The 12228-nt window shown below is 28.3% G+C and overlaps 1 protein-coding gene across 3 annotated transcripts in view; it reads right to left on the reverse strand.

Annotated features, from left to right (window-relative positions):
* Positions 1-12228, reverse strand: part of LOC107452098 (E3 ubiquitin-protein ligase MARCHF8) — a 62304-nt gene that overhangs the window by 17818 nt on the left and 32258 nt on the right. Inside the window, exon 1 of one of the 3 annotated variants that reach the window (XM_016068406.4) lies at positions 8200-8590. The exons of the other annotated variants lie outside the window; for them this stretch is intronic. The gene's annotated coding sequence lies outside the window, so the exon portion shown is untranslated. Of the gene's footprint in view, positions 1-8199; positions 8591-12228 lie in introns of those variants that run through there. 3 annotated transcript variants of the gene reach the window in all.

Below are 12228 nucleotides of genomic sequence, written 5' to 3' on the forward strand. Positions count from 1 at the left end.
ACACTTAACCAAAAAATGTGAATATATTTAAAAAAAATATTGTCTCAGCTTAAGTTGTGTCATATAACGAAAAAAAATAGAATTACTTAAAACAATGTAGAGTAACTAAAAATATTTTAATTAAATTTAAAGTTTTATTAAACTGGAAAGTCTTGTAAAACGTTTCGTTACTTGACTAAGAGCATAATTTTTTTTATTTATTATAATATAGAGTTCCAGGCGTAGTAAATGTTTAAGTTGTATTCATTCTCTATTAAAAAGCCTTTATGCACAAAAATATAATTTATATTTTGGATTGAATGTAAAGTTTTAAGGCTCAAAAGCCGGAATAAGCTATACTGCGCTAAACGGAAAAGGAATTACTTAAAAGGGGTAGGAAAAACAATTGAACGGGGTGTAATTGACTTAGTTTTATACACAAAGAAAACAGAAAAATGGGTTGTCTTCGCGTTGTGAAACTCCTGTTCCTTCAAGAATATAAATCCCTCAAATTCTATCATGACAATGCAATTATTTTAAACACACATCATCGCTTCAAATTATTTACTGTAGAAGAGATACTGTTTACTTATTCAGTATCATCAAAGCTGCAATTTTATGTTAAAAGCTATTTAAGAGTATAAAAGCTATTATGTCGTAATAGTACTGACTAATTTAAAAGATATTTTAGACTAATTTTTATTAAATAGATATTTACTTTACGTTTTATTTTATATTTATTTCCTACAAAAGGTAGATGTTTGCGAAATGCGCCATACTTCATTTAGGATACGTTTACTACCGTACGTGAGCCATAAAAATCATTGCCAAATATAGATACTTAATCATAGTTTACCGATAAATCTAGTTTGCACTGCTTTCAAGACAGTTATTTTTGCGCAAATTATTTACATTCATCTATTTTGTAAGATTACTTCTTAACAGGGACACGTTTTTAGTATAGATTCAGTGACAGGAAATACTTAGCAAATATCAGTTCTTATGTACTCTTATTTCGGCAAATGCAATCAGTTTTGTTTATTCATACTTTTAGTTTCAATAAACAAAGTCTTACTTATACAAACCAATTTTACTACTTAGTACTTATGCAAGAAAGAAAATTAGGTTGAGATAAGATAAAATTAGGTACTTTTATACTTTTTGATTATAATACTTTACACATGTTCTTAACATTTCTTATAAAAATAATTTATTTAAAAATTTTAATAATAAGAAACTCGTTCACCATTAATAACAAAAGCATCCCAATTAAATTAATTAAATTATTAATATGATAATTTTTGCTATGAAATTATTAATATGCATAGGTAAATATATAAAATATTTTACCTCATTCGGTATTTTTTTGCTCATATATTATTTAAATATTTAGTTTATTATTAATCTTGAATTTCATGGTATGGTATTTATTAATTTTAACTATTTAAAAAAATTTACAAGAAAATGAAGAATTAAATTAAAAAAATAAAATAAAATTATACAAATATAAAAAAATATTCTGTAAACTTAAATACTTCGACTATAGTGAATATACAGTTTTCTCTGATGATTTTGAAACTGCAGTAATAATGTACCTGGGCAATTCCACGAAATTGTCAACTTTTAAGTGAAATTTTTTTTTTATGAATTGCATATTTTAATTTTAAAAATATGTTCAAAAATAGACCAAGTCTANAAAAAAATACAGGAAAATGAAAAATTAAATAAAAAAAATTATATAAAATTACATAAATATAAAAAAATATTCTGTAAACTTAAATATTTCTGCTATAGTGAATATAAAGTTCCTTTCTCTGATGATTTTGAAACTGCAGTAATAATGTACCTTCATTTTGGTCAAATTTATTTATTTTCCAGCTGCTGACTGCGTGTAAGTCAATATCTCCTTTGGGAATTTCCATACAGCTGTCCTCTAAAACTCCAACACCATGATGGAATACAAATAACGTAATATTTATTAAGCACGCACATAATAAAAAAAAAGAAATGATTAAATTTATATGAAATAAGAAATCAATGCACAAGGTTGTCCCATCTATCAAAAATAACAGCATTTATTCACTGATGTATGGTAGTTTTGGGATTCTAAGTAAATACAACTTTAAGATTGTGCCATAGCTTATCGAAGACCGATTGGAGACGATCAGTCGGCAACCATGAACTACGCATTTTTAATTGTTCAGTAATAAGGAAAATGTGCAAACCAAAATAACATTTTCTGTATCAGTCGAACTTGTTCTATAACGAGGAAGTACAGGACTTTTTTCCTGCTGTAAAATGGCGCTAGAGTGGGTAGTTAGGGCAGAGCCACGGGTCTTAGCACGTTTGAAATTTAACGGTTGGTGTTCATAGTGCCAAGTAAACGAACTAGTGGTGACTGACATATGCATCCAATAACATTCCATATCATCACTGCAAGTACTTCGCGGTGATGCAACAACAATTGCATAATGCTTCAAGAAATTTAGTAACGTGCGTTTCTATGATTTCGCCAAACAGGATAGCTGTCGTCATGATTCTGTACAGAACCGAGATTCGGCTGTAAAGCTGATGTGCTGAAATTCATGGGTTCAGGCTGGATGTTGATCCCAGATCACACCACTGAAGGTTCTGCAATCTATAATACAGAGCTAAGTGTAGAAGAATCCCTGGTTGCCGCTCTAACAGAAAGTACTGCTGCTTACGTCGCCAACCTGTTGGAGCAGAAGCTTTTTGTCTTGCAAACGGTTCATGGTTCGTGGCCTGATACCCACTATCAATGAGAATAAGATGTTTGCCTTATCTGCTGCTAGAGTGATGAGCAGCCTAAATCTAGCCCAAAGCTTCATATGATTATCCTGAATTCATTGACTTCATATTCTGCGGACAGTCAATGTATCTGAGCCAACGCTAGCGGCAACATTGCGTTGAGATAAATCATTAACTACACAGTAGGCTATAATTCGTTCTTTATCTAAGTCATACACGTGTTGGTAGTCTTTTCTATTTCTTACTAAGGGCATTACAATGTCCTTTTCAGCCAAAAATACTGTTTAAATGTAAGTTGAATAAGGCGAAACTTCCACCAAAAGTTTGTTTTATGAGCACATTATGTGTCGCTATTGCCGCCTGTTTTGCATGTATGTTTTGAAAATCTAATCGTTCGCTTATCATTTCAACCAAATTTACGAGTTTATTGCGTGCTACCTTCTTGGTGTACCAATCTTAACGACCAGAAGTGTATTATTCATTGCTTCATATGATATGGCTTTGTTTTATTCATTTTATGTATTTTCAGGTGTATTACCTTATATTATACCAATCTACATAGCTTTTTCAAAAGCATGTAATTCGTATTGCTAAAACATCTTTTTCTTTGGTTTAAAAGGCAACTGAAGACAAATAACCTTTTTCTTTTCTTTTGCGCCAAGACTTTTCTTTTTATTTCGTTTGAACTGGACTTTCTCCAGATTGCCTTTTTTGTTAGTACAATTCATCTAGCTGCTTTAGCACTCAGTATTACTACTTCTATTTTTAGATTTTCATTACATTATTTAGCAATAGATCCTTAGATTAATCTTTATAGGACTGTTTTATTTATACCTTTGTCTGTTTAACAGAAGTTTTATTAGACAGCTGGTTTAATTTTAAGGGTTGTTTAACATCTACGTTTCCTTTGCCTTCCCTTATGATTTCAGTTTATGCTTTTTCTGACGAAGTAATAAAACATTAAAAATAAAAAAAAGCATTATATTTTAGATACATCACAATATTTAGGAAAAAAAAGTTTTTTTTAAAACAAGGTCTAGTTTTCATATTTTATCAGGTTATTTTGGATCATGTCAGGTTTGGTTGTAAAAGGTTTTACAATCAAACATTTACAAAATTGGCTCAGAGGTTAGAGTTCTCGCCTCCAAATGAGGTTGAACAGGTTCGAATCCCACAGATAGTTGGTCGATATGAATTCTGCTTCAGCCTGCCACCGACCATAGTGCTGACATAAAATATCTTCAATGGTAGACAAATTCATAAGTCAGAATTCCTTTGCCGTCGGACTAACCATGGGAAGTTTTCGTTGTTTTTCAATGCATGTTAATTCAATCATGTTAATTCAATCAAAATCACGTAGGTTAGTTTGTCCCAACGCTTGATCCAGAAGTTCCCTTGCTTTGTGGTTTGGGTTTAAAATTATAAGGCGACAGAGGTGAACATTGACAGTCGTAAATTTAGAATCGAGTCGGCTGTTCAACGACAGTTGTAAAATAAAATAAAATAAAACCGAGGCATTTGCAAAGGAGGAGCCTATTGCGTATATTTTAAAATAAATCCTAACATGAAAAACCAACTATAAACTCCGAAAAATGGAAAACAAAAATCTTGATAAAATCTAGTCTCAAAACTCAAAGGATATGATTTAAATAGAGATAGTCGTAAACTTGAAATTGCGTCGGCTATTCGACGCTGTTTATAAAATGAAGCAAAATTATTTAGGAAAAAAAACTTCAAAATTTACTAACTTCCAATCATTATGCAATGGTTTCTCTACACTACCAATGTTTATTATAATTTAACAGTAGTCACAAAAACTTAGAATAGTAAACTAAGTTTATGGCTTTACAAAAACTACACTTTTTCTAAGAATACACGAGGGAATTTTTACGAATTCATTGTAAATAAATTAGCATGAAAAGTAATTCATAAACATTTGACATACTCTTGTTTTAAATTAGCCAAGTAGTCGTGCACTAAATGACATTATTGATCGATTTCCACGTGCAGAGTTAATGTCCTGGATGACTCAATGCAAATTAGATATAGATTTAATTTTGATATTCACACAATGACATTGCGTGCTCTAACAATACAAATGAACTGAAAAACATTGACAGTTGTTATGGCTATAAAAATAAGCTGGAAAAAAAATACCGGATATAAATATTTTTGCAAAAACAAGTATTATAATCAATTTCAAACTTGAGCATGGTATTGCTCAAGATAAAAAAAAACTATTGACAATTGCTTGAGATAACCAAGAAACTGCAGTGCTTTTAACGATGGTCATGATATTGAGCTATATTAATTTCCAAAATGATTGGACTGAAAAAAATTGAATAAATAATTTAATGGTAAAAGAGTCGGAAATTTTTATAGTATGTAATCTAAACATAAACAACATTATATACTTAAGGTAAGCAAATATGAAGTTTAGTTTTTAACTAAATCTAATACAAATTCGGGAATGTTTGAGATTAAGAAAATGTTATGTTTATCTGAAAAAAAGGGTTGAACTAAGTTACTGATCTAGTTCTAGTAATATATTTTAAGTTTCAAAATCAGACACAAACACGTACTTTTTCTGAAAAAATATACCGTTTTTTTAGGATTTGGATTTCTGATCCCCAAAATGTAGGGAGTAGCCGCGATCCGAGAAATATGGTCCCAATTCGGTTTGACAGGAAGGCGGCCTATAGTTCGAACCCCTTAATGCTAATTCTACGTTTTGAGTATTTTATACTATATCTTGAGAGCTTTTCAAACGAATTGAAAATTTTTTTTCACTCAATTATTAAATTCATTTATCTAAAGGTAATTCCATGGAAATATAACTTTCAATAAATATTTTTTACTACTTATTTTAATAATAGAAGAAAAAATTTTGAATTGTAAGGTAAACAAATTTTTACATCATCGTAAAGAATATAATTTTAAATGGTAAAATACAATTTTTGATCAAAATCGGTCGATTAGTTTCTTAGAAATGAGATTTTATAAACATGACTTTTTAAAAATTCGATTTCTCAAGAACTATTCCATCGATTTCGCTCAAATTTTGTATTTTGCCATGTAAAGTACATTCTTTAAAATTTAAAAAATTTCATACGGTATAATTCAAAATTTTCTTGATTATTAAATGAAATTATGAAAAATAATTACTCAAAGTTAGTTAAAAATACGACTTTCACAAAATTAAGATTAAGTCCTGGAACTTGAAGATCTGATCATTAAATCAAAAGTTATTTAGGGTGGTTAAATGTTTTGCAAACAGTACATTTTAAAGGCGCTATATATGAATAGGCTTATACGTCAAAGTTACAGAAAAAAAGTTTAAAAAACTGATAATCAGGTAAATCAATTATGCTATTATTCAAAAATAAACCTTTCGGAGGAAATAATTAAAAAGGCAGTTAATTTTTTAAAGTTAATTAAAATTTTAACAAATCGACATTTTAAATACGTACCGAAGATACATTTTAAACAATAATCAAATTAAGGCGATGTGGGTTAATGACACATGATCAGAAGAGAATATTCTGTGCAAATGCAATTTTAATAAAAGAAGTTAATTAAAATATCTTTCCAAAAAATGTATCCTAATAGGTACCAATAAAAAGATGGCCCTAAAATGCTGACAATAATGACATGCAAAATTTAAAACTTTACAGTTGAATTGTTTTCTTGAGCAAGCATGTAGCAAACAAAAGTGATGCCCAATTTTTAAAATATGATAGGTACTACAAGACTTAAGATAATTATAATATGAAATAGAGTAAAATTAAACAAAATGGTAAGTTTATTTTCCTGAAAAAAGATATAGACAATATAACTTTCTTTTGCATCTTATAATTATTATTTTCAAATAGCATCAGATTTAACAGGAAAACCAGATGTCTTAATTTTTTTAAGATATCTGAATAGCACAAAACATGATTTTAGGCAAAATTGTCGAAAATGAGTTTATTATAAATTTAGAATCCCTGTACTTTCCAAAAACACTATACTTTTGTTTGTACTCCAATTATTTACAAAGTTATAGCTGGTTTTGTGCAAGTAAGTCTAATGATTTAAAGTCTTTAAATGGGTTTATCCCAAAATCAGATTTATTCCATTTTACACCCCCTTAAATACGATAGATCATGTTTTGAAAATAATTGTCTACAATTTTTCATGAATGTTTATGATTGTAGCACGGATTGTTTAGAACTGCAGACTAAGAGAAAAAAGTAGAATTACATTTTTTTGCATGATTTTTTTTTTGCAAAGACAAGTACGGACATTTGTAAAACTTTGCTTTTTTAACTACATAGATCCCTAAGTCAGTAGTATGTATGTACACTTACTTTTAAGGTAATATATCAAAATATAGTTAATGGCCTTCTAAATAAGTTCCTGAAAGAAGTTTTGGTTTTAGACGATAGAATTTTTTTTTTTTTGTGTGTGTAGCGTATATGCAAAAAAAGGATTATTTTTACCTAAAAATGGACATGTAAATAATAGTTATTTTTATGCTAGTTTTATAGGTTTCTAAATTTAATAAAACAAATGAACCAGCTACTTAGAATTGACACTATGTAGTTTACATAGGAAGGTTGGCATCTTGACATTTTCGCATAAAATATAAAAAACTAAAAAATTATTTTTCTTTTTGAAATTGAAAACCGAATATTTGCTTTAAAAAATTTTAATTTAATTTCAAAATTCCTATATTAATTATCAGACTTTAAGTTTAACTTATTTAGAAAATGTATTCTTTTTTATAATTAAATATGTTCTATTAAAATCCAGAATATTTTGATGAAAACTGTAAATTTCACTTTTCGAACACGAGTTCGAAGATGAAAGATGAAGTAAATTTTTCCAATGAAAGAAAAAAAAATGTGCACAATATAATATTTATTGCAAAATATATTATTTCTGCGTATTGTTAATTTTAAGGTAACAAGATAATCAGCATAGATAAAAAATCATACATTTAAATATTATTTCTATATACGTCTAAACAGTTATATACACTATATTTAATCTCTATGTTTTTAATTTCTTTTTATAAAATGTAAGTTAAACCTACTACTTATATTTTTCTTTTACTATTTCAGGCAGTGGTTTTAGAACTATAAAACGTCGGAGGATATGAACGGTAACATCCCACGAAACAAAGTGTGAGGTTCCTCTATTTTTTAAAAAAAAAAAATTTAATAATTATAAATTCAAAGCATCATAAATTTTTTTTATTAAAATAAATCGCTTAGAAATACTTCGGAATGACACTCCGTTACGCACAACACCAAGCTCTGGTTTTAAGTGTAAATAAAAAGAGGCTTAAAACTACGATACAGAAAAGGTAAATAAAAGAAATCCTACGCTGTGAGGCAACAGGTTAAAAAGTGAATGAGTTACTATTTTAATTAAATAAACACTAATATCGTAAAGATACTAGCTTACCTGGATTGCCGTAGCATGGATTTACGAAAAGAGGGTCCACCTCTTCTCTCTTTTAATGAATTAAAAGAAAAATCTCTCTAACTTTTTCTACCGTACGTCACTGATCAATACTACAGCAGACGGTATGGAAGAATCTCGGCACTGGCTTTTCCGCAAAGCTCCATTGAATCACTCAACTGTGTTTTGGAATGAATTTTGTTCCGATTTTAGCGTAATTAGATTTCTTTACGAAATTTAAAGTTGATGTGGAAGTAAGATGCATATTTCTCATGATTTAATAAATTACGGCGACTCAATAACACCTGAGTGCCGGTGAATTTCAGTTTTTCCCCCCCCGAGATGTCAGTGCGATGAGTTGCGGCAAAATCACAACAAACAGTACTGCCCTCTCTCGGTAGTTTAACGATTTAAAGAGCATGTAAAGAATTGAGTCACTCATATTTGTGTCCATTGTTTTCATATTGTAAGAATAGTGGAATGGGATTATGGAAATATTTAACTTCAAAAAAATGTAATTTCTAAGAGCTTGGAAACCCTTGAAGATAAGTAAACTGATGATAGTATAGTTAAGAGGATGAAAGGATAGTTTGCGAAATTCTTTTGAAAATCATCCAGTTTAAATTAAGATGTTATTATGGATTTATATGTCCGTCCTGTGTATATCGTTAAGAAAATAGCGAAAATTATTTTTAGCGTATTTTTTAAAAGTTTTAAAAATATAAAATACTCTGCTTTCCTTTTGAGTGCTTTTTTCCCCTACTTCTTTCTGCTTTGCATTCTGGGTTTAATTTTAAATATGCACTCTTCAATTTTAATTTTTTCTTTGAGGATATGTCAAAAATTTCAAATTTCCTACCAAAAAATTTAGTTAAGTAACATTAAATAAATTGATGGAACTAAACTGAAAAATTCCATATTATATATACAAATATACAACAATATTATGTTACATTTTATTGTTATTGTTACATATTATATATTTTATTAAATGTTTTTCATATGTGTAAAGTTCTGAGGAAATATCCTATAATGAGAAATATTCTAGCATACGTAAAAAAGTGATAAAAATTAAAATTTATCTTTTCATTATGTAATAAAAAAATAATTGTAAAACTTTAAGTAGATAAATTCTTAAATTTTTTAAAACTTTCTGAAATTTTTTTATATAATTTTGTCACGTTTATGAATTTACTTTCTTCAAAGCTACATGCTTCTAAATTTTATGCCATTATTTAAAGCTTGGGAGGCTTAAGAGTTTGGTTTTGTGTGTTTTATCTTAATGGAATGACAAAATAATGAAATATAATCTATATTATGCAAGTGCATCATAAATCTATTTTTCATATATGGTATTTTATCAGCATTTACTGATCTTTTAACGAGTTTTTCTGTCACAAATACTTACTGGGAAGAAAATATTTATATTTCAGAAAAATATTTGAATAAAATTGTAACTTGGAATGTGCTAGTGATATACAAAAATAAATTTATTTTAAGTTATTTTATATTTATTTAAGTAACTAATACTCGTTTTCAGACAATAATATTTTTTTTCAAAAAGGTATAAAAATTCGTAGGACGTTCTCTTCTTAACCATTGTTATGATAATAAATATTTGGATACGCCGTTAATTTTTCTAAGACAATTTGCTTTGTAGACAGTAGAATTTTTTTTTCAAATGCAAATATTTAAACTAATCAAACAGTTTTACAGAAAAAATGGTCTACAAAAAACTTCAATCCACCCGATTATTCTAGATTCAACACAGATGAACGCATTTGTTTGACACATATATCGTTGTTTGCTATTTTTTATTTTACTAAAGTAACAGTTTTATCACCTGAATGTTAACAGAAATTTGTTTGCGTAAACATGTTTGATGATAAACTCCATTTCTAACATTCCTACAATCACTATTTTGTTCGATTTCTAGTAACTCAGAAAAGCTTCAATTGAATGAAAGCTAAGTTTCTGACAACGAATGGATGATTTAGTGTGAATAAGGATGTGGTACATAAATTATTTTTAAATAAAGTCAGGGGTAGCAAGAGCCAATCTCAAAATACAATATATTTCATGCTTTCAATTTCGTATCGCATTATTAAATGATACCACTGATTTAAAAAGTAAGCAAATAAACGGAAAAAATTATTAAATACGGTATTTACCATAAAAAAGGCTCCTTATCAAGCAACTGTGCAATGAGGAGTCTTGTTGCTATATACAGTAATACCTTTAGGGGACGGACAAAGTTTTAAAAATTGACAGTTTTTTGTAAAATAGATTGAAATTTAAAATACATATATAATTTTTTTAATATTAAATAAACTAATGAAATATTAAGACAGTCTCCTAACAAAAGGACAATTGGAGGAAACTCCTAGAGAAGGACAAGGCCCACCCAGGGATGTCCCGCCAGGGAAGAATAATAAAAACTTGAAAAAATTTTATTTTTAAATTTAATAATCATATTTGAAATTTAAGTTGTAGGTGATTCTTTTTAAAACTATAAAATCTGATTTCTCGTAAAATATAAAAATAACTACAAAAGAAGTTTGCATCCATTAATTTATTAAGTCCATAATTTAATTAACAATATTTTAATATTTTATTTTAATCGAATATCTTTCATATCGAAAAATATTATTTCCGTACCAAGTTTTAGTAAAAAATGTGATTTTAATGTAGTAATGAAAAACATGAAAATCATCCAATATAATTTCTTTAGTAATTGAGAATAATGCTAGAATTTTGAAAAAGAACGCAATAAATAAGGAGCAAAACTACATAAAAAAATTGCGAAGGAACTTTGAACTTATTCTTCTTTTTGAACTTATCTCAGATTATTCCAATGGAGCTTAAGTAGTTAATTATTATTAATTTAGGAACAACAGTTAGTTTAAAACATCAATTTTATGCGTTGTAAGTGGAAATTCGCTTTTATATATTATAAGAAGGTTGAAAAGTGAGCCATGCATAGGTCTTATAATTTCTGATGGATTATTTTTGGGATTCAGATAATTCCAAAGAAAGTAATTTTTTTTTAATAATGAAAAAGCATTTCAAGCTTTGACGGCATCAATTCAAGGCAAGCTTATGAACTATTTTTTTAAATATTAAATTCTGGGTTAGCAGGCTTTGATTAGAACCACTCAAAAATCTTAAGGAACGGAAACTAATGCATACTTGGGCGAAAAAAATGCGAAAAAGATTTCTTTTTCAAAAATTTAAAAACCGAAATGGGTCGGTTTTGAGAAATGACGTGCCATGACAACATACTGAATGGAGCCGCGATAACTCAGGGAATGGAACTATCGCTTTCCAATGAGGGATCCCAGGTTCAAATCCTACTCTTGGAACTCACCAAACACAGTGCACACGGAAAAAATACTTTGCCGCCGAGGTAACCATGAGAAGTTTTCGTGGTTTTCCTTTCTGTACATCGAAAATGAATGTTAGTCTCATTAAAAAGCCCTCCACGAACGCTAGGTTAAGTTTATAATTACAAGGCTACGAAGTTGAGCGTATGATTGTTGCAAACCAAAACATTTTTAATAGTTATTCAACGCTGGTTATATATATATATATATATATATATTATAGGATGAATTTCTTTATTTTTATTTTAGCGTTGTTGAAAAAGAATAATAAACAAATGTTTACGCAGAAACATTAATAAATAATGGTTATTTAGAATCATAATCAATGAAAAACTTTTATGTATTTAAACTATCCTTCATTTTGCAATATAAGAAATTTTATTATTAATAAATCATCTGAAAATTAAATAAGACTGCAAAACTCAAAGGTTATTTCTCTTAAGCAAATCTCAATTTTGCAATGCCTCGTAAAAACTGGTAAACAAAACCAAAATTACATTTCTCATATCGAATCCTGTAATCAATGACAAGCTTTTATATATTTGAACTACTCTTTATTTTACAATATTAGGAAGTTTTATTATTAATCAATCAATAGAAATGAAATAAGATTGCATTTTTCGAAGTTAATTCGCTAATAAATCTGCAT

The sequence above is a fragment of the Parasteatoda tepidariorum genome, chromosome 3 (assembly GCF_043381705.1).
Source record: "Parasteatoda tepidariorum isolate YZ-2023 chromosome 3, CAS_Ptep_4.0, whole genome shotgun sequence".
NCBI lineage: Eukaryota > Metazoa > Arthropoda > Arachnida > Araneae > Theridiidae > Parasteatoda > Parasteatoda tepidariorum.